We start from the raw sequence: 22774 nt of genomic DNA, 5'->3' as shown, positions 1-22774 counted from the left end.
GATCTCAAATCCAGAGAACAGTTTTCAAGTCTCGGCAATGACGCTCAACATCCTGTGATTCTGGGCAAATCACTTAATCTCCCCATGCCTAACACAAATTAAAGTGTGCTTGTGTAAAGTAACTGGTGCTCATGTAAAGTGCTCCAATACTGGATATATTCTAGTCATGTCTGTGCTTTGTAAAAGTTCTGAATAATAAGTAATCAGTTCTATCTGTCTCCAGCTCATCCTGGAACACTGGATCTCAAGAGGGCTCTGAGGGAAAGATCCACTATGTAGGTCTTCTATATTATGTGGGTATTGCTAAAGTGAGTAGGACTATGGCGTCATCTGCCAATGTCACATTTGTGTTGGTATCCTTAGAAGAGAGATGCTAGTCAAATCAGGAAAAGGTAGCGCATGCTGAGGAGCAGTAGGTACAGTAATGAACCAAAGAGTTGCAATGTTGCCACACACTTATAAGTTGAAACTGTGCTACTATATGCTGTGGTGCTTTGGCAGTCAGAGGCATTGAGTACTTTGTGTTAGATTTCCTCTCTATTTGAGAGTCCAAGACAAGCTTGAAGTCTCTGCCCTTTAAGAGTGTACTTTGAGGAAAGAACTGCTGTTTATAGGCTCTGGAAAAAGTTGGATAAATCAATTTTGGGCCCATATACATTAAGTAATGTAATGGGTGTCTATTCTACTAGCCCATTTAATATCCGGAAACTACCTTAAGGATCACTCAGAACCTGTCAGACTGTAAACAGAGCATCTTTTTTTATTATTACGGCTACTCCCCTGGCATATTTAGAATAGGAGGTTAAAAAATTATGATTGCTCCAATGAGAGGCAAGCACATGGTTCGTCTCAGGGTTCAAATGTGTCTCCTGAAATCAGCCAGCATGTACATTGTGCCAGTCCAAGAATGCCTTCACTTTCCTAGCTTTACCATAATTATTGTACCCCCGGACATTCCATGTTAGAAAATGTATCTGTAGTGAAGGGGTCTGTCTACTGTGTGCCTTTTTTTAAAGGATTTATGCTGTGATGTCCTACATGTTTGGTGTGATATGCCTGGCCTAAACGCACTGAACCTACATCAAATCAACGCCAAACCCACACACATCTCTGGACACATCCTAGATGTCATTTTTGCAAATCCAGAAATAATTACCTTTCAAATAATTGCTCGAGTCACATGGCCAGACCACCATTTGCTTGTTTTCCAATATAAAACACCACAAAGCAACACACCTAAAGCCACCTTACATGCATACCCCATTACTTTGAAACACAACTACCATCCAATACAGACCTAGACAAAATAATCTCAGTTAAAAAAAATGATATGAGTGGCTGTAGGAAGCTTTGGCACCATGAAGAAATACAGTGTTAAAAGAGATAAAACAGCAAATTAGAAAGCTGCTAACACATCTGGCTCGAAACAAATACCAATCAAGACAAACTTCACCTACGGAAACGTAACAAATTCTACAATCCGAAAAGCTAGGAAAAGATACTACTCACACAGAATTCAAAATGCTGAGCGGCAGATTTACAAGCCCCTTGCGCCGCCAGTACGTCACTTTTTGTGACGCACTGGCACCGCAATATGCTGCCCCATATTTACAAGTAAAGGAAAAGCCCCCCTGCATGGCTTTTCCTGTCCTTGTAAATATGGCTCTTTAACATGCAGCACTTTGTGTGAAAGGGGCGCTCCAAGGATGTTGCTGTGGGTGTTCCCACGCAACGCCCATGGAACAAGACAAGTTTTCAGATTTACGAGGAATCGTAAATCTGAAATGCGTTAAATGCTGCACCTCCCCAAGGGAGGCTCAACAAGGAGAAATGTATTAATTTGTCCTCGTTTTTGTTTCCTGTTTCTATGAGAGCTGCATTCTGCAGCACACCTTGAGAGAGGAAATCACCCCTAATGATTGTTTATGTACAGGAAGGGTTCCCTTCCTGCACATATACAATCATTGAAAGAATGCTGTTTTTCAACGTCTATGTGTGCTAATGCAGCACACATACAAGTTGAAAAACGGATTTCAGATTGTTTTTGTGCAGGAAGGGAACCCTTACTGAACAAAAACAATCTTCTCACGATGCAGGCATCCTTGCACCATGGTGCAAGGGTGCCTGCGTCGGCACATGGCAACAGTTTGTGCACCAGCATCGGGGGAAGCACAGAGGTGCAACATAATGTTGTAAATATGTTGCAACTCTGTGCTTTCCAACCTAACGCCGCCACGCAGCAAAATGACTTTCTGCACCGTGCTGCATTCGTTTATTGTAAATCTGCCCCTATAATTCTCAAAAATTCTCACTGAATTTTGTAAAGCAAATTGCTTAGAAGGAGCTCATGACATTACTCAAGATTTTACAGACAAACTGGCAAATCATTACACAACCAAAACGTACACGTTGGCTTCCTATTTTAAACAAAGAAAAACCACCAGCAACGACCCTTTACCCAAACACCCAACTTAGAGTAGGCTAACACAGTCTCTGCATTTCTGCAATCAAATATAACACAATGAATTTATGTACCTGGTCAAAGCATGCAGATCTGCCCTCAGCCCTTCTGACCCATGTCCATCACAAATTTTCAAGAACATTCTTCTAACTACCTCTGCTGCCTCACCAGTAAGAAGATTCATCAACAATTCCTTAAATATGGGAATATTTCCAGAAGACTTAAAAAGTCATACATTGACCCATTACTAAAGTAAACAAATCTGGACCCTCTTAACCCCGACAACTACAGATCAATTACAAATGGACATTTCCTGGGCTAACTGATAAAATGAGCAGTATTCGCCCAGATGCCACAATTCATTGAAAATAATTCTATACTCTCAAACTTCCAAACTGGATTCCATCTCCAGAAAGAGGAATCTGCCATCATTGACATCTGTTATTTATTTATTTATTTATTTATTTGTGTATTTTATAAAGCACACAGCTGCCCCAACGGGGCGTCCCGGCGCTGAAAACTTTGAGAGCGGAGGGCACAGGGATGAGTTAGAGGGAGAACAGATGGGTCTTCAGGGACTTGTGGAATGACAGTTCTGTTTGGGAGGAACGTAAGGCTACTGGTAGCTTGTTCCAATGCTGAGTGGCACATACCTCAAAGGTTTTTCCACCTGCACGTGAACGTTTAAAACGTGGGGTTTCCAAGAGGAGAAGAGAGTTGGACCGTAATGTCCTGTAATTGGTATACGGTCGCAGGGTATTTTTCAAATGGGCGGACCCAAGACCCTTCGAAGCTCGATAGGCCAGCATCATAGCTTTGAAAATGCATCTTTTGGCTATTGGCAGCCAGTGCAGTTTGCGGAGGTGGGGAGAGATGTGGTGTCTGAAGGGTATTCTTTCCACTAGCCGAGCGGCGGCGTTTTGGACCGTCTGGAGTTTTTGACATAGGCCTGCTGTGATACCTAGATAAAGGGCATTGGCATAATCAAGATGGGAGGTGATCAATGCCTGGATCACAGTCTTACGGCAGTCCGCTGGTAGGTAGTTGATAAGCCGTTTGATGGTCCTGATCTTACCAAAACAGGAGGCTGTCACTGTTTGTACCTGGGTATTAAAGCTGAAGTGGTTACCCCAGAGGACTCCAAGGTTTCTTACCGAGTCTTTGGGCGTGGGGGCTTGGCTAAGATCTTCTGGCCACCACAGTCTGGAGTCCAGCGGGGATGGTGAGTTAAAAAAGAGGATCTCCGTTTTTCCTGCATTAAGTCGAAGGGAGTTGGCATCCATCCATTTGGAAATGTCCCTAAGGCAAGTTTTTAACGGATCAAAAGCAGAAGAGGAGGGGGAGTCAAAGGTAAAGAGAAGCTGAATGTCATCAGCATAGGATGTAGATTTGATCCCAGTCTGGGCTTAGCCAAGGGGGTGAAATAAACATTAAACAGGAGCGGGCTAAGAGAGGAGCCCTGTGGGACTCCCCATTTGAGTGGTCTGGCTGTGGAAGTGTAGGGGGGGGTGAAAACCTGCTGTGTACGGTCAGAGAGATATGACATGAGCCACTTCAGCACAGTGCCACCTACGCCCAAGTCCTCCAGCCTGCTCAGCAGGATCCTGTGAGAGACGGTGTTGAATGCTGCTGAGAGATCCAGCAGCACTAACACCGCCCTTGACCCTCGGTCGAGCGTCCACCTCACCGAGTCAGCCATTTCGATAAGGGCTGACTCTGTGCTGTGGCCCAACCTAAAGCCGTGTTGGGAATCGTGAAGTAGCCCGTTGGTTTCAATAAAATTCGCCAACTGGGAATGTACCAATTTTTCCAGGATTTTAGCAGGGGCGGGCAGGAGGGAGATAGGCCTGTAGTTGCAGGGGAGGTCCGGATCCAGATTAGATTTCTTAAGGATGGGGACCAGGGAGGCGTGTTTCCACTTAGCGGGGAAACTGCCCGATCTGAGGGAGTCATTCCAAATGTGGTTCAAGTAGGGATTCAGAAGGGGTGCCAGTTTTTTGTATTGCTTAGCAGGCCATGGGTCATTGGGCGAACCTGATTTGCACTTTAGTAGTTCGGACAAGGTGTCAGCTTCCGAGATGACAGAAAAATCGGACAAGGTGGCCTGCGATGGCAGGAGAGTGGGGGGTACCTCTTCCCAGTCTTCTTGGTTAGGGGTGGGGAAGGAGGAATAAATTATCTAAATTTTCTCCTCAAAGAATTGTGAAAGTTTGTCGCATAATGACTGTGATGAGGGCTGAGTTCGAGTCAGAGCATTGGGGTCTGTAAATGATCGAACAATATTGAAAATCTCTCTAGAGCCATTGCTGGCGAGTTTGATTCTGGAGGCTAGAAAGTTCCGTTTATGTTCTTCAATCATTCTCCGATATTCTTTGAGTGCTGTTTTATATGTGCTTTTACTATCGGGAGAGAAAGTCTGTCTCCAGAGGCGTTCGAGAGATTTACAGGCAGCCTTTTTCTGCCGAAGCTCGTCTGAATACCAGGGTGCTGAAGGTGCGGCCCGATAGGTCATAATGGGTTTAAGAGGGGCTAGGGCATCTAGGGCCTGTCCGATCCAGGCGTCCAGGTGATCGATCTTTCGGTCGAGGTCAGGCGACTGGCTGGGGTGGGAATCTTTTAGGTATTCCAGGAGAGTATCGGGGGTGATGCGGCTCCAGTTTCTGCCTGAGGTTTTTGGGGTGATGGTGGGTCTGAAGGAATGGGGAATGCTGATCTCAAAAGGGATGAGGAAGTGATCCGACCAAATAACCGGGGTGGGGGGAGTCAACTGGATAGATGGTAAGTTGGAACAGATCAGGTCCAATGTGTTGCCTGCTTTATGCGTGGGTAAGGTTATAATTTGGACTAGGTTGCATGCCGCCAACGTGGAGATGAAATGTTGGCTATGCAGGCAGGATTCGTCATTGACGTGGAGGTTGAAGTCTCCTAAAGCGGTGAAGTTTGCGTATCGTGTGCTAAGCTGAATGATGTTGTCCGCCAACGCCGGTAAGTGTGAAATATTGGAATAGGGAGGGCGGTAAATAAGGATTCCGGAGCAAGAAGAAGACGGGGAGAGTTGAACACTGAAAGGCAGGCCTTCTATACTGTCGAGTTGGTCAAATGTGGGGAGGGTGATTGTCCATTTGGAGTTATGGATTAGGGCAACACCACCGCCCTGTTTACCGTTGGGTTTGTTGGCACAGATAATACTGTAGCCCTCCGGTACGGCATGGGTGATGGCGGGATTCTTGGTGTCATTCAGCCACGTCTCGGTTAGAAAGAGCAAGTCCCAGTGGTTATCCCGCAGGGACTGCCAGATGTCAATGGCGTGTTTGCTCAATGATCTACAGTTGATCAGCGCCGCTTTAAGGGTGGGGGGGGCGGGCTCCGCTGGTAGGAGTCAAATTTGGAGCGTGGGTGGGACTGACTGTAAGATCCGACGTCGGAAGAGAGAAGTGGCAGACTGTGCATGTGTAGACCTGGTTCCAGGCGACAGAGGAGGGACATGGGCAGGTAGCACAAGGAGGGGGTCTCAGAGACATCAGCTCCGCCTGAGTGTAAAACGTGATATTATGGCTAGTGGATCAGACAGGGGGTCCGGCCCCGGTCGCATCGTGATCGCGGACGAGCGCAGACGAGCTTGCCTTATGCGCGCCTTCGGCACGCAATCGTCGCGCCCGCTGCGCTCGTCCGCTGCGCTTCCGGTACACATGCACATTTTTATGGTGGAAGAACGATGTGAGGGGGTGTGGCCTCTGAGTGGGCGTGTCCCGGTCAGGGCGTGGGGAATGGCGGTGGAAAGATCGGCGATTTCGCCCTTGTCAGCGCTCGTTTTTGTTCGTAGAGGGCTGCCTGCACACTACAGTTGTGTGACAAGATGGGTAAGTGAAGTATTTAAAATATCAAGTTTTACAAGTTTAAAAACACAGAAATGTCAATCTAGCAAGCTGCTCCCGGCTGTGCCTCAGGAGGTGGTCAAAAGTAGTCAGCGCACTCGCAGATCAGCGCGCCTTAAGTAACACTAGCGGGGGCGTGGCCTCTGAGTGGGCGTGTCCCGGTCAGGGCGTGGGGAATGGCGGTGGAAAGATCGGCGATTTCGCCCTTGTCAGCGCTCGTTTTTGTTCGTAGAGGGCTGCCTGCACACTACAGTTGTGTGACAAGATGGGTAAGTGAAGTATTTAAAATATCAAGTTTTACAAGTTTAAAAACACAGAAATGTCAATCTAGCAAGCTGCTCCCGGCTGTGCCTCAGGAGGTGGTCAAAAGTTAGTCAGCGCACTCGCAGATCAGCGCGCCTTAAGTAACACTAGCGGGGGGCGTGGCCTCTGAGTGGGCGTGTCCCGGTCAGGGCGTGGGGAATGGCAGTGGAAAGATCGGCGATTTCGCCCTTGTCAGCGCTCGTTTTTGTTCGTAGAGGGCTGCCTGCACACTACAGTTGTGTGACAAGATGGGTAAGTGAAGTATTTAAAATATCAAGTTTTAAAGTTTAAAAACACAGAAATGTCAATCTAGCAAGCTGCTCCCGACTGTGCCTCAGGAGGTGGTCAAAAGTTAGTCAGCGCACTCGCAGATCAGCGCGCCTTAAGTAACACTAGCGGGGGGCGTGGCCTCTGAGTGGGCATGTCCCGGTGAGGGCGTGGGGAATGGCGGTGGAAAGATCGGCGATTTCGCCCTTGTCAGCGCTCGTTTTTGTTCGTAGAGGGCTGCCTGCACACTACAGTTGTGTGACAAGATGGGTAAGTGAAGTATTTAAAATATCAAGTTTTACAAGTTGCTGCTCCCGGCTGTGCCTTAGGAGGTGGTCAAAAGTTATTACCTTAAGAACACAGTTGACTAGAAGGGGGTTGCTGCACTACTTCTCATGGACATCTCAGCTGCTGTAGACCCAGTTAACCATGACACTCTAATAAAAATACTCCACGAAGCTGGCATAAAGGGGACTGCTCTAGACTAGATTACATCTTATCTTCAAAAACAGACCTAATGTCATCCTTACCCCCTGCCTTTCCCATCAACCATACTTCACAAAAGCAGACTTAGCTCAAGGCTTTAGGCTTTATATGTAAGAGTAGTCTTGCAGCAGAGTTCTGAATTCATTGGAGTTGTTTCATAGTTGTTAAAGGTGATCCGTGGAAGAGGCTATTGGCGTAATTGAGTTTAGACAGAACAGACCTCCTTCAAGACTCTATCATCCCACCCGTGCTTTTCAAAACCTATATGAAGTCATTACCAACAATGATCAAAGAATGTCTCCTCAAATGCTATAACTATGCAGATGTCACAAAAAATTCTTTAAACTTGAAAGCCCCAAAGACATTGGAAACCTACAATTTTTCAGTTGCCTCAGAGCTTTTTATCAATGGATGACATGGAGCTATCTCAAATTGAATGCTTATAAAATGGAAATACTCACATGTTGCGATTGGAAAATTTATGACCCACTTGCTGCATGGCCTGACGATCTGGGAACACTGCCTTAAATATCAAAGGAAGTAAGAAACTTCGGAATTACCATGGACTCCAAGCTATCAATGAATGCCCAAGTGCACACACTAGCAAGATCTAGCCTCATTACTATAAAAACTCTGCAACACATCTTCCTCCACATGGCATTTCCACACAAGGTCCAGAGTACTACCTCTCTTGTTCTGTCTAAACTCAATTACGCCAATAGCCTCTACCACGGATCACCTTTAAGAACTATGAAATGACTTCAATGGAGTCATAACTCTGCGGCAAGACTACTCTTACATATGAAGCTACAAGCCCATATTTCCCTTGCATTGAAGATCCTACAATGCTTACTTGTTGCTAGAAAAGCCACATTGAAGCTGCTTTGTATCAACCACAAAGCAATACATAGAACAGGACAGCGTTTCATCAGGAAAAAAATCAACAAATACATTCACCAAAGACACTTTGTATAAATGTGTATAATAAACGTGTTTAAAAATATAAAATAAGATAAAATATATATATATTCGTTAGTTCTTCTTAACAATTGTACATATTTCTTACAGATATATTATTCTATGATAAACATGTATATAGGTCACTGCATAAATAAGTACATTTTTATCATAACTATTCATCTACAATTGCTTCACTATTGAATAAAATGTTTTATAAAAACAAATAAATTAAGTTAAAGTACAGCCCTACCTGAAAGTCAAAGGTTATTAAATACAAATTAAATCTAGATATATTACATTATTTATGCATTTACACCTTCCAAATCCTTATGTATCTTCATATTTATTACTTTACTTCTAACTAAGCTTTGCCAAAGTGAAACCCTATAACTCACCCTATACTTCTCACAATATATCCTCTACCTCCACTCTGACTCATCCCAAACCCCATTCTACTACTATGATCCCCAAAATAACCATTTCTAGACTCTTCCCTCCTCTACCCCTCCTTGCATCATCTCAGTCCGCTTTTGCAATTCAGATTTCACTAAGAAGCCTTTCTAAACCCTTCTCTCTGAGTCTTCCCCCTCCCTTTCACTCATCCCAAAACTCCTCCCACTGCTATGATCTCCAAATAAACACTTTCTAGACCCTTCCTTCTTCTAATCCTCCACTATCCTTTTCAATCAAACTAACGGACTCGCATGTCCACTGCTCAAATTAATTTCATATTTTCCCCATACTAATTCATCACTAATCCTGCTTAGGTTCCGGAGTAGCGTGCTACTTGCCGAAAAGTGCTTTGATGTCTCATCAAGGATACCAAGCGCTATATAAATGCAAACCTTTCCCTCTTCTATCTTCACCTTCATTTTCTATCCAAATTACAGACTCACTTATTCACCGCTCAAATGATTTATTTATTTGAAAAGTTTTATGTAACACGAACATGACCTGTGAGCGTATCAGAGCGTTGTGCAAAAAAGCAGATACGATAAGTAGGTAAAGGCGTAAATAACACACATATAAGACGTTAACATACACAAATACTAAAAAAGAGCAACCAACGGTGTGGCACATGTAAAGTACCAAAAATTGTATCGCTGAATGAGAGACCAATAATGTCTACAAGAAAATAAAGTTAGTTACGATGGCATCAGGTCTATTGCTGCAAGTGGCTATTCAGGAGGAACCATTTGACTTGCTTTTTGAATGAGAAGGTTTGAAGGGTTAGACCTGATTTCGGAAGGAAGAGCGTTCCATATTCTCTGTGCAAGACCGGAGAAGGCGCAGTTTTAAGTTCTTTTCTTTTTGAATTTGTGAGGTTTCAGCAGAAGCTTGTTATAGCTCACAAATGAATGTTATATTTCCCTTTACTAATACACCACTAATCCTTTTTGAGTTTCAGAGTAGCATGCTACTGGCCGAAAAAGCGCTTTGATGCCTTGGCTGTGATAGAAATTGCTATATTAGGCGAGGAGAGATGTGGTTCAGCAGCCAGAGCGGCTGACTTTGGAGCACAGGATTCATGATTTGATCCCCGGTGTCAGCGGCAGCTCAGCTCAGCACTCTGTGACTCTGAGCAATAACTCACTTAATCTCCCAGACTGCCCCAGTACCTTGAGACCCCTAGGGGTGAATAGTTCGCGCTTCACAGACACCCCATACATACATACTATATAAATGCAATTTACAATCTTGCACACAGGGAAAGCATGATGTCAGTGACTGGATTGTATGACTAGTGCTGTTATTCTATATTGGATGGTGCTAGTGCCTAAGCAGCACATTCGACGCAGAGCAGTTCTCGCATCTTGCAGTGCACTACTCCACAACTCCTTTTTTAGGTTTTGCACCATCGCGGTTTGATTTTTGGCTGGGCTTATCACTTCCACCTCTGGCCGACCATGCTGTGCTTTGTTCAGTATTCAGTTGCCAAGCACACAGCGTGGTGTGTACAAGGCTGACTGGCAGAATTCAGAATATGACTCCAGGGTCCACGTTGGCCTACCCAACAATTTCCAGATCTTGCTGGACTCGACTCTCTTCCTGCAGAGCCCTGTGGTAACCAGTGTCACTTGACGTCCGTAATTGCATGTTAGCTGGGCCCAACACAAGCTCACTATGTGAAGTACACCCAATGTGTCCTCTTAAGTGACTTCACTTCTTCTGTTCCTCTGGCAGCTCTTGGGTCACTCTGTTTTCCCAGTGCAATCCTCTCTTCCCCTCGTCAGGATTCTTCAGGCAGTACCAGCACTTTGCCGCATTATACAAGCTATCCACCCCGGGTGACATGGCCCATTCACAGCTGAAGACCCAAAGCCTGAGTAGGCCCCCTTAAGGCGTTAAATTGCAGTGGGTTTCAGTCTCAGCGATCACTGTCAACAACTGCAAGTCACCTGCCCCTTGTCCGCAATAGCTGTATAATTTGTGCAACACTGTTACTACTGATTATATTTGCACATTGTCCCAAATTAAGTCGGATTTTTTACTCTGACTGCAGGAACTCAAAACTCTGTGGTCATCTTGGGTAGTGGCTCTCTATTACCCCTGACACTCACAAGACATTATAGTGCCTTATGTGTGTTTACTATTAAACCTTAATTTCTGTAAAGCGCACTGCCACCCCCTTGGTGTAAAAAAGCACCATACAAAATGAGTAAATAAATAATTAATAAGTTGTGTACTTTCCCCTCTGCATGGAATCCTCACTTGCTGACTTCAAGCAACAACTTAAAACCTGGCTTTGTAATTGTTTTGTGTTGTCCTGTTCCATCAGTTGAGTTGATTTGTTTCACTCAGTGCCACAAACCCTCTGCATATAGGCACTTATAAATCTAGCATAACATTTGATAGAGAGAGCAAGTAGACCATAAATGAGAAGAGGTAAATCCATCAGGAAAGAGGATTCTGTGTAACCACTGTGCACATCACGACTACGAGTTATGGTGTATGCATATGATGCTCACACCAGGGTACTAATGTAGTGTAGTTCCTATATTCCCAATATGCTCTGCGCATTGGAATAACATAAACGATAGTTTAGACGTAGGACTGAGGTCGACTAGGTCTCTATTGAATATGTTAGACTTAATTGTGAATGCCAGCTAGCTCAGAGGTCACTAGAAACTTTCTCGAGTAAACAGGAAGGTGTTAACTTTCCTGAATAGACAAGAAGGGATCAGTTTCTGACAACCGCATAAACATGACAACTTTGCTCCCTCCAGAATATGGAGTATATCTCCAGAGTCGCGGAAACAATAGATAACTATTTCACTCAGTCAATTGTGCATACTTAGTTTCACCAGAAGCGCAGAGAAATAGAGACGGGCGTTTTCAATAAAAGTGGTTATTTATTGAACAGTCTTCTTTCTCATGCAAGAGAAGTGAGTTGCCACAATTGCAATACTTTTCATAAAGTAAAGTGCGTACAGTAAAAGGAGTATTATGAAATAATACTGTAAAAGCATGGTACGGTTTCTAAGCCATACCGTGTTTAAAATAGATAAAATATATACATATATAAAATCATTGACTAAACGTACTCAACTGGTGCTTCTAAGATACGCCTACCCCGGTGTACCTAACCTAAGCCTAGTATGTGGGAAGGAGTAAGTGAGCTGCAGTTTAAGTTAAGATAGTTTTTGCCAAGAATCTGAATCAAGAATTCTCTAAGGATCTAATCAGCTCCGTACCTTATTTATAGAATGAAGGAGGTCTTGTATCTCGTTCTCAGGACTCGATCTCCCAGCAACCCGCAAGGGTGACTGGAAACACTGGAGCTGGATTTCTCGGCAGGAGAAAAGACAGCGTCTCTCTCAGTGCGTCAATGGGAGGGTCGGCTTCCTTCAGCACTTGCCACAGCAGGGCATCGGGCAAGTAGATAGCTGATCTGCTCCAAACCACCGTGTGTTTGCTAGGGCAGCTGTTGGTATATTTATACCTGGAAGGTGCCGAGTTTGACGTAAGGTTGGACATAGGACGTCACTAAGAACTCGCAGTTCTTTCAGGATTCCAGGCGTTCTTGTACAAATCAAAACAGAAGCAGGGGGAATTCCCGGGCTGCTGGTGGCTTGGTTTGTTTAAGAACGCGTTGTACTTTCTAGGAGTCTATGGGAGTAGCCTTGCCGTATTTGGTCTGCATTGGCTATGACTAAATATGGATTTGATTCTATTGCCTTTATAAGGATATGATTTGTTATAACCACATAAGGGCATAAATCGGGAATATTTAAATAGGGTCCTAGATACGTTCACAACACTAATTTATGGACATTATATACTGAGTATTGTGACCTGTTTTGAAGTTCTCATAAAAGAAAAACATACTTGGTACAGTGAAGAGTCAGCAACAAAATGTGTACTGGGAATCATTTACGGGAAAGTGTGGCAAAGGGAGCGACAAGATGCTGCCCTTTCAATTTCCAAACTAAATTGCTGCTGAGGAAAAGGAAACTTTCTTTTAGAAGAAAACAAATCAAGAATAGGTTATGATATAATTCTATTGGGAGAGAACTCTCTTGAGATTAGTAATCAACAGTATTTTTTTAGTGGAATCAATTCCTGGCAACAATGCTGGATAAGCGTAACATACCAGTCCAGATTCAGGCTTAACCACAGTACAGAAAGAGCACTAATCAATGCAACCGATGACAGCTACATGATCCTTGACAGAGCAGACACATTAGTGCTCATACTCCTTGACCTCTTTGGTTAGCATTTGATATGGTCCCACATCCCATCGTCATCAGACGCCTGTCCCAAATTGGCATACAAGGACCCCTTCTTAGATATATCTGCTCCTTCTTAGTGGATAGAACACCAGCTGTCAGCCTGACTCCTTACTCCTTGGAACCGGCCAACCCATCTGCAAAGTGCCTCATTGTTTATCGCTCAGCCCCCTCCCTCTTCAATGCATGCATGATGCATCTGACCAATGTCTTTCATGCACATAACAGGAACATCCTCTCCAATTTCAATGGCATGCAAATTATACTCTCCCTCTCACACAAGACGCCCAACACTAGAAACATTTACCACCTCCATGATGAAAGTCACTAACTAGATGAAAGCTAACTCTCTCAAGTTTGCCGACAGGACAGAAGAAGCGATCTTCTGCAAGTACACCTCACTATGGGACACCAACTAGTGGAAAGTCTATTTTGTACTATCTAAGACTCACACCCAGCATCCACACCAGGAACCTCAGAGTCATCATCAAAAGCAAACTTGACTTGTCCGCACAAGTTAACACCATCACTGCATCTAGCTGCAACACTTTGAAGATGATGAGGAACATCTTCAAATGGCTCCCAAGCAACACCCAAATAACCATGACTCACCGTAGTGAATAGCAAGTTAAACTAAGTGAACATCTTCTACACCGGGATCACCCAGCTACTCACCAGATACTACTAATAATCAGAACCGTGCAGCCTTACTCACCCTCATCCTCTCATACAGAACTCACATCACACCACACTTCCAGATGCTCCATGTGCTCCCAAAACACAAACACAGTCGACGCATTCTCCTCAAAGACATATTCAAGGCTCTCCAAAGCTTAGACCCCACCCACCTGAAAAGTCACATCTCCTTCCACCAACCATCCCGACACCTTCACTTCACAGGACTGCTACTCACACATGTCACCCATGCACAGAGCCAGATAAGGAGTTTGGACGTTCTCTTACTTCACTTCTAAAGCTTAAAACAACCTCCCTCTCGATATCAGAGCCTCCTCTTCTCTTCTTGAATTCTGCAAGAAGCTGGGGACCTGGCTTTTAAGTTAGTCAACCTACCCTAGGGACGGTAAGGCAGACACATATGCTCAGCACCAGGATACCGTAACATAAATCATTTTAAAAAGTCATAACTGGGGGCAGGAGCAGGAAATAAATAGCAATGCAAAAAGCAAGGACAAAGTCTAATCGTTTGTATGCTGAGTAGTTTGGGAAAGGGGTGGACTGAATTTGTCAGGAGATTACATGGGAATTTATTGACCGAAAGCAGAGTACTTAAGACAGAATAACATGGATCTAGCAGTGATAGACTGTTTGATCCATGATAGATCATTGCACTGCCACATTGCATGTGTGCTGCTATCTGGGAGGACGTCAATGTGGTGGGATCCCCGCATGAAGTGACACAGCTAACTGTAACAATAAAATCATGCTGAGCAGAGGTCTATCAGGGCCATGAATAGCAGGCGTGTGTGAAATAGCCTCAGAGGTTCTTACACTCCAGAGATTCAATTTCACGCATATAAAAGATAGGAAGTGGGTCAATTAAACACACAGACGCTGAGCACGTATCCAGTTGGGGATTCCTAGTAAGATTCTATAATTTTTTACCCCTGTTTAAAATTAGTTCTTAAATACTGCTCATCCCCCGTGGTCTTCCTGGATTGGTCTTTCCCGAGGCGCTGGAGTCCAGATGGGGCAGTCACAGCTGCCTGCAGATTGGAGAGACTCCCACAGTGCATTTGGAGTGGAAGGGACCATGTGCATGCATACAAAAGTGGGGGTGATGAGGTGAAAGCCCATTATGTTAGTCAATCCCTGATAAATGCTATAATTCCCATTGATACACTACAGAAATATACATCGTTAGTCACGCCTCTGTGCATCACTATTTTCAACAGGTGTGTTATGTCGGAAATAGGTTATACAAAATTGTAAAGTTTTGTCTTGCACCTTTCAAACAAATCCGTGGGAACATTTCCAAATTTTGGAACATCATGATTTGTTCAATAATTTATGTTGCTCTATGTTTAGCACTGAAAAGGGATTTTGAATAAGATATTCTTTGCAGAAAACTGTTCTTCTGTAAAAACTAGTCATTGTAAAATTCAGCAAAAATGTAAAATTACAGAGAAAAATACCCCACATAATTTCCAACTTGGTTGGGTTTGATTACCGCGAAAATGATCTTGCTCTATGGACATTTTTGAAAATGTGGTGAAATTTCAGTAAGATTTTTCAAGCACACTTTGCTATCAGCCACATTTTTAGGTCTCGCCAGAGACAACGCATGCTCTGTAACTGGTGATACAGTTTCTTAGCTTAAAGTGGGCTTAGAGCCTACCCATTGCTTACCATTGTTTGACTTCATTGTCACTCATGTTTTGTGGCTCCTGTTTGGTCATCCCATGCCAACTTTACTTCAATCCTGTGTTTCTTCCTTCCCTGGAGCATGGATCAAGTACAGCTTCCTGTTGGCACCCAGTGTCCTTGCGCTGCTCGTCCTTTCTTTCAAGTAAATTTATTTTACTTTAACAGCACTCCTTAAGGGTGCATGTGTTTGAAGGCTGTCTTTCCTCCCTCCGACTTGCTCTGTAGCATTGTTGCCCCATCTTTATTGCTCTGTCAGTGTTGCACCATTCCTGTTGCTGTCAATGTTATTGATGTTTGACTGTTGATGTTTGCCCCATCATTGTTTACCTGCTGGTTGTTGCTGCGGGCCTGTTTTTGCTTGGAGCCTTTTGTGTTGTTGTTTGCACCTGCCTACCTACCTTCTTTGATGCTTGTTCCCTCCATCCCACCTCTTCAGTTCTTGCATATTCCCTCTCTCCCACCTCTCTTAGTGGTTGCTTGCTCACTTTCTCCCCCTCCCTTTGCTGTTGCTTGGCCTCCTCGGTCCTGCCAGGAAAAAAAGTGGTATGACACTGCCAGCCCGGGCCGCATTATAGAGATTTTTGTCTAACTTTTAACCATGCTTAACATGGTTTAAACACATTGGCAAAGCCGGTCTTAAATGCAAGAGCTACTGGCTTTGCCAATGCTTGTCTCCTCTGCCAGAAACTCAATCACTTACATTAACTTAGGTAATTGCGGTAAACATGTTAATCATATTAAGAGACTATTAATGAAACTGCAAAAGAGCACGCTGCACATAAAGTCGTGTCACCTGTGGCTTGCAGGCATGCCCCTCTAAGTCGCTCTTTTACCTTTAGAGTTGGACAGCTTCATCAGGCCCGGACTGGCCGTTGCGGGCACCGGGCAATCCCCCGGTGCGCCACAAGGGTGGGGGCCGGTTTTGTGCCTCTGGGAGCCGTTTTTGTTACAGGGGCCCTGTAACAAAATCGGCCGAAAACCAGCCCTGGCAAAGAGCACGGTCGCACCCCAACCACCTTGGGGGCCGGCCGAGCACTTTGCCATGGCCGGTTTTGGTTCCCAGTCCGGCCCTGAGCTTCATGCAAGAGTAGCATTAATTGTGTGCTGAGAATTTTACTGCATATTTTACACTTTTTCTGAATTTAAAGTGATGTTGTATTAGTGCATTGCTAACACTCCCATGCTGCTAATGTGATGTGGTAACACCACGTTATAGAACAGAGATGATAAGTAGGTTGTGCATAACTCATATAATGCCATGTAGCCAGCGGTGGCTCCTCCGCTAAGGCAAAGGAGCGCCGCACTACTGCTTTTCTGGTGGTGAAAAAAAAAAAAAAAATATGATAATAATGCAAAGTTATTATCATTTGATTTTCCCTATCGCCTCAATTCTAGGTGCGGGGTGGGCCTGGGAGGTTGAGAGCAGGGGGAGAAGTGGTGAGCACTCTCAAAGTGGGGTGACGCTTTGGCCAGCCATCTAGGGACCGCCAAATAGTAATGCGCACTTAGCATATTCTTGACCCGGCTGTATTGCACAACTCCGTGCCTATGCACTGAACCAGGGCACAAGGACCAATCACAATGCTGCTGTCATGCTGGTGACAGCAGCGTTGTGAGCAGCCTAGTAGAGCCTGTGTGCTTCCTGATTTCGGGACTCGTCAGGAAGAGAAGAAGAAAGATGATGGAGGAGAGAAGGTGGCCGTGAAGAGGTAAGTGCAATTTATTTTTCACCCTCCCCGCCTTACCACACCTGTTCCGTGCCAGTCGCTACTGCATGTAGCATAAACACGTAGAATTGCTCGAAAATGTGTTATCTGTATACAGCTCACGGTCAAGCTGTTTCTGCATGGTATTTCAAAACACACTAGATGATGGACGGAATGTTGCACAATGGCAATGCATTCACCCCCAGTCACAGATCTGGGTTTAATCCATCGTTATTTTGCTCACCAAGCCACCCCAGTTCAGACATGGCCATATGCAAATCAGTCTTGACCCTGTGCCTCATGGGAACAGTCCAGCCCGATCTGCCAAGCCATGTCTTCCCTGGACCGGAATCAAGCATCCTAGGACCGGTTTCTGGCTATCAGCCGTCTTCAGCCAGGATAGCTTGACTCCAGTGGCGTAGTGAGCACGGGACCCACGTCTGGGCACACCCTTCCCACATAGGGTGAACAGCAAAACGAACTAGATGATGGACGGAATGTTGCACAATGGCAAAGCATTCACCCCCAGTCACAGATCTGGGTTTAATCCATCGTTATTTGCATGGTATTTCACATTGCATGTAGCATAAACACGTAGAATTGCTCGAAAATGTGTTATCTGTGTACAGCTCACGGTCAGGCTGTTTCTGCATGGTATTTCCCGTTTAACCCCTACCCTGCGGTGCTAATTCCGCTGCTGTGCGGGGATTTAATTAGTGGGCGTAACCCCTTGCGTGCTCAGGACGCCCCCGGCCGTCCTACGTCACGATGGGCGTGACGTATGACGGCCAGTGGCCGTCCGAACTCTGCCCTCTAATTAATTCTTCCGACAGGTGGGGAATTTGCGCTGCGCTGCGGAATCGGCGGTGTTCTGACAGCTGTTGTGTCCTAGTAGATACAGTCTAGGGTTAAAACTGTAAGCCTACACTTAACACCCACCCACCACTGATGTCACGACATCACGTGACACAGTTAATAAAAAGAGCAGAGCGCTCGTGCTCGTGGCTCATTAACCAACTATCTATCCGGTGTCTGTGTCGCAGTCCTTTACACACATGTGGGCCTTGGGCCAACGACATAACATTGGCGACGAGGAGTGGCTAAGCCCCAGCGTGCCACAGCCACAGCCACCTTCTTCGTGGGTCAAGGGGAGAGAACAGAAGTGCGACATCGTGCCCCTCCCCCAGGCGTGGCGCCGGCCGCCGAGAAGCCCGTGGGGCGTGTGCCTTGCCCCGGGCCTAGCGTCGACGAAAAGTGGACCGGCCAGAGCCCATCTGCACCGGCCGCGACTGTGCCCTGGAGAGGAGTGCTGGCCGGGCGGAGCCCACTCGCCAAGGCCGCAGCTGAAGAATAGGCCTGTAGGCCGGAGGTGAGCCCGGGTGCTGCGAATGGCCCCCGGGGGTCGCGGATGCCAGAAGCGACCCCCCCTCATATAAATGCACCAAGCGGAGTCCACCCGCATGGCCATGGCGCTTTGCCGCGAGAGACGCGGCCGAAAATAAACTTTATATAAAGCAGTGCCAGCGGAGCCCACCCGCGGCCTGCCTGAATCATCCTCCGCCCCGAGCAGCGTGTGAAAAGGAGCTGCCGCGGGCGGGGAGAGGAAAAGCCAAAGCCCCTTGTGTCTGCACGCTAAGCGGAGCCCACCCGCATGACCAGCGTGCCGTGCATAACAAACTTTAAATAAGGGGAGACTAGCGGAGCCCACCCGAGGCCTGCCTGCGTCTACTGTCCCCCGCCGCACAGCGCATGTGGTGTTGAGGCTGTTGCGGCGGGGTGAGAGAACCGAGAAGAGAAGCGGTGAGCGACCGGCAGCTGCTGCCGGGCGCTGTGAACTACTGCGGAGCCCACCCGCGCAACAGGAGAGGACGACGATGCGAGTGCCCACCTCGCAGACAGAGAAGCAGTGTGCGGCGTGAAACCGCGGTGGCGGGGGACTGAACTGAGGCGCGAAACGCCCGCAGTGTGTGGAGGCTGCTGCGGGCGGAGCACCAAGGAGGAAACGGCGATCGGCCAGTGGCCGAGTGTAGCACCTGCACCCCCTCCCCCGCAGCCCGTGAACTGAAGGGCCTGCTGCGAGGGGTGGGGGAGGAAAGAAAAGACTACATGCGGCCAGAGCCGCCTTGAAGTGTGCCACAAAGTCCCACCTCCCCAGGTGCTGAAAGGTACGCTTTGCCATCCCTAGAACAACCAAGAGTAAATAAATAAAGACTTACCTGGCATCCTTGAGTCCGGCCCCCAGCACACCTGTGGAGCCAGAGGGGCTGCAGCGCCACAGGCTCAAACGGAGAACACAGCCCAGCACCGGCAGCCCCATGAAAAGAAAGCTCCAGAAAAAAACGACGTGGACTGCCAGCAAAGGACACTGCCACCTAGTGACCTCATGCAGAAATCACAGCCTGGAAGCAAATCCACAACTCAGCAAACAAGCACAAGGCAAGCCTGCAACAATGCAGGCTAAAGGCTACAGCCCACACCAGTTTGCGGAAGCAGAACACGGATTAGCACAGGAAACAAGCACAAGCAAAGTGAAGGGAAAGCCTACAGAACAAGAACAAGCCTGCAGCGACGCGGACAAAGACGGAGACTCATCATCACTGCTGAAGCGACGCCTGTGGCCACAGGTGTTCATCGCAAACGCAGGAGAGACAACAACCTCACGCTGGACGTCGAGGGAGAGTCAAGACGTCTACCGCAAGCAGCAGATCCAAAGGCAACCGATGGAAGAGCGCAAGTGTACCCCGGACGCGGACAGTACAGGACAGCGCCTAACAGAGAGTAAGCCACACCCAAAGCACCAGAAGACATGCAAGGCAAGTGCCCAAGTGTGAAGAAGAAAAGTGCGATACGCACGTGGAAGAACGACGACGCCAAAGAATCAAATGAACCGTAAGGAACAAAGCTACACTGAAGATGTACCACGACGGTACCAAGTGAAGCAAGAACTTGCCACTGCAATGCACGCTGACGTGCAACGGAAGAGTAACGCAAAGTTACCCCGCAGCCAAATGGAGGCGAAGTAACCAAGCACGGCCAACGTCCCAAGAAGCTAAAGAGCCTTACCGGAAGCGCGCACGAGAAGTGCACCCACCGGAGAAGGTCCATGGAGCGGTGAAGTAACCCTCCGGTACCTGCAAAGCATAAGAAGGGCGCAGAAGAAAGTGCGCCGCCGCGCAGACAAAAGTGCGCCAATGCAAAAACCGATCACCCAGTTGATCGCCCGTGAAGGAGAAGATAAAGCCGACCTGCCAACTGGTCGCCGGAATGCTGACCCGCCATAAAGGCGCAGCGAAGGTATTCTGCCAAGAAGTCAGGATGAATATGTCCTGCCAGAAGACGTCCGTGAACTGAGAGATCAGAAGACCCGGAGAGACGGACGCAACACCAACAATAACTAGTAGTAAAAGGAGGCAAGAGAGAAGATCGTAATGACCGGTCCAGTCACCGAAGAAGGGAGAGAAGACAGTGTCCTAAAGACAGGACAAGACCAGACGGAAACAGGCGGGGTGCACGCTGCTTGAAGAAGCCTGGTCAGCAAGACAAAGAAAGAAAGGCGACCGCACCGTGTCGCGAAAAGGAGAAGGGAGAAGAGTGGAACGATGCCATGAAGAAAAGAACTGAAGTAAGAAGTCATGTGGCACGACGCCATCAGGAACATCTGGAAAAGGTGCAGAGATGTGTAACAAGTCCACACACCTACAAGAAGTAGAAGAGGTGACACACCACAACATAGTGTACAGTGATCCGCACGTCCAGGAGAACACTGATAGCACCAAGAACAGAACAGGCATCTATTCACAAGACCCCGATGACCCGTGGACGGTAGGAGAGCACAGGCCGGACCATTGGCAACACCCACCTATGGGATCGAGCGGAAACCTGGAAGCGGAGGGAGCTCAGATGGTCTGCACAAGGAGAACTGACCATTCCACACCAGCCCGTGGAGATCCAAGGGGCAAAGGCCTCAGGGACACCGGTGGCTGAGGGTCCCGACACGAGAGATGAATTCATCGCCGTCTAACCTGCACGTCCCAGGAAGAAGAGGAACTTGTGCGCAAAGGCAGGAGTCAACAACTACCCTTCAGGTGGTGCTACTGACTTTGTGAGGTAGTACCCTCATTGTCTCCTCCATTTACACGTAGGCTGTGGAGTTGGAGCAACGCTGTGGAAGAATACCCGGCCCAGTGGAAACCTGATGAAAAGGGCCTCCAGGACATCTCGTGGCAGGAGAACACCCAGGAGAGGGGAGTCCTAGTGAGAAGAATGTCTTTCAAACACTCCATCCTTTGTAAAGTAAAGCCAAGCTGCCTACAGTGAAGAAACCGACGGACCCGTAGAAGACAACATCCTTCAAGTCTAACATCTGGTCATCCTGTTAGACGTCACCCTCAAAAGCAAGATCTCAGTGGACTGACCAACACACTTCCACGGCGCAAGTAAAGAAGAGCACGCCCACCGAGAACCAGGACGTCGAGCCAAGAAGAACTAAAGTTTCAGCAGCAATTTCCACCGTCGTCATCGAGCAAGTAACCAGCTGAAGAGACTCAATGTAAATTTGTAATTAGTGTATATTTATGTACTTCCTCCCACAGATTCGGACTTTTGTCTTTCCTTAATTTTTATCAAATTTTGGGAGGAATGTTGTGTCCTAGTAGACACAGTCTAGGGTTAAAACTGTAAGCTAACACTTAACACCCACCCACCACTGATGTCACGACATCACGTGACACAGTTAATAAAAAGAGCCGAGCGCTCGTGCTCGTGGCTCATTAACCAACTATCTATTCGGTGTCTGTGTCGCAGTCCTTTACACACATGTGGGCTTTGGGCCCATGACATAACAACAGCCACCAGCCATCCTGAACACATGCCAAGCGTGACGTAGGACGGCCGGGGCGTCCTGAGCACACAAGGGGTTAAAGATAAAATTGTGATGAGAATGACAACTACAAGTGGGGTAATAGTACTTCAGATTCCTTGAAATACTCATTATGATGGTGTTTGTTCTCTGTTTTTTTGTCTTCCTGTGACTTAATGCTTCTCTCCGCCTGCTGCACGTGTCCATTAGTACTTGTGAAAGCTATAAAGGATGAAAGGCTGACTGCCATTGTATATAGTGCTCGACTGTAACTAAAACCACATGTGCAGATGGGGCTATGCGGGTGCCTAATGTGTGCTGATGGCTTAGGCAGTCTTAGATTGTTAGGTAGCTGTTGTATTGCCCGCAGAAAGCTCTGTGTTTTATGAGGGGTGCAGTTTTGAGTCCTATCAGTGACAACTCATCCATTCATCTTTCTGACTTTTAGCAAGTGGCTACCATAGGAAAGAGTTGGGATAACGCCTATTAATCAAAGAATACATCCGGTGAAAACAAGGAAAAGCTTGATTTGTTGTTGTTTTTCAACCTTTGTTTTAGCATGTGAAAACAAAAATACTGATGCACGGACTCCCAAAATCGCCACCCTACCCCTTCCTGTAAGTATTACAACTTGCACTTACCCCCACTACCAAGTTGTTGTCCCCAAATATGCCAGGAGTAGAGTTAGAATAGTGAAATTGCCCACTCTAACGTATGCGGATGTAGTGTGATTCGAAATGAAA

Source organism: Lissotriton helveticus, chromosome 7 (assembly GCF_964261635.1).
Source record: "Lissotriton helveticus chromosome 7, aLisHel1.1, whole genome shotgun sequence".
In the NCBI taxonomy this organism is placed as follows: Eukaryota; Metazoa; Chordata; class Amphibia; order Caudata; family Salamandridae; genus Lissotriton; species Lissotriton helveticus.
The sequence above is the reverse complement of the archived record's forward strand: the minus strand, read 5'-3'. Positions refer to the sequence as shown.